The sequence below is a fragment of the Papio anubis genome, chromosome 4 (assembly GCF_008728515.1).
Source record: "Papio anubis isolate 15944 chromosome 4, Panubis1.0, whole genome shotgun sequence".
NCBI classification, from domain to species: Eukaryota; Metazoa; Chordata; class Mammalia; order Primates; family Cercopithecidae; genus Papio; species Papio anubis.
The window spans coordinates 139,251,419-139,252,641 of NC_044979.1; positions in this window are offsets into that span (position 1 = coordinate 139,251,419).

Consider the following 1,223-nt stretch of genomic DNA (forward strand, 5'->3'; position numbering starts at 1 on the left):
GAGGAAGGGCCCCTCCCAGCCATCCCGAGGGCCCCCAGGAGCCAGACAGGAAACAGCTCAGGAAAGACAGCAGCCGCAGCCGCAGCCCCAGCCTCAGGGGTCATGGCTGCAGGCGGCAGGGAAGCCCCCCCAAAACACGAGAGTGAGAGTGAGAAGGGCGATTTGGAGATCTAGCCGGACCCCTCACCCTCTTGGACACACCCACTTTTTTTTTTTTTTTTTTTTTTAAGACTTCGTCTCACTCTGTAGCCCAGGCTGGAATGCAGTGGCTGGATCTTAGCTCTCAGCTCACTGCAACCTCCGCCTCCCGGGTCCCGGTTCAAGCAATTCTCCTGCGTCAGCCTCCCGAGTAGCTAGGATTACAGGCGCGCGCCACCATGCCCAGCTAATTTTTGTATTTTTAGTAGCGACGGGGTTTCACCATGTTGGCCAGGCTGGTCTTGAACTCCTGACCTCAAATGATCCGCCTGCCTCGGCCTCCCAAAGTGCTGGGATTACAGGCGTGAGCCACAGCGCCCGGCTACACCCACCTTTTCTTTACCGTTGCTTCCTCGATTTTTCTCTACTCCCCAGCGCAGTTTAGTGCGCGCCCCCTCCGGACATTTTCCAGGGCTTGGTTGCGCGCACAGTAGGTCCTCAACACTGAATGTTTATGGGGTGACTGTGAACGTTCGCTGCAAGGTTATCCAAACTGGGACTGCTCCTTGAGGCCCCCTGGGCGGCCCTCTATTCTCCAAAGCTTCTACTCCCTTTTCCTTCCTTTTCCCCCAAACGCAGTCCCTGCGCCCACTAGAGGGTGGTGGGTGCATCCAAGAGCGGCATCTGGAGTCCGCAGCAAGGTCAGAGCGGGCTTTGTCTGCGCGGTGAACGTTTACGTGCACGCCTGGGCGGCCCTCCGTGTTGCTGCTAGGTGTGTGTTTTCTCTGCTCCCTGGTGCCAGCCGGGTTCGGGCCTGTCCCGGGGGTCCCCGGGCCCCAGCCCCGACATGCTCGGTCCCAGACAGCGCGCAAAGCCACGGCGCACATCTGGGCGGTCCCGGGGCTCCTCACCCGCCGCCCCTCCCCCTTCTCCAAACTTTCTCCCAACTTCCCGACCTGCTCCACTCGGTGCCCCTCTCCGCTTCTCTCATGAATTATTCAGTAGCGTGAGCTCCAATCAGCGCTCCCCGGGCCCCCTCGCCGAGCCCCGGCGTTAGGGGAGCTGCCCCCGCCCCCCGCGCGCCC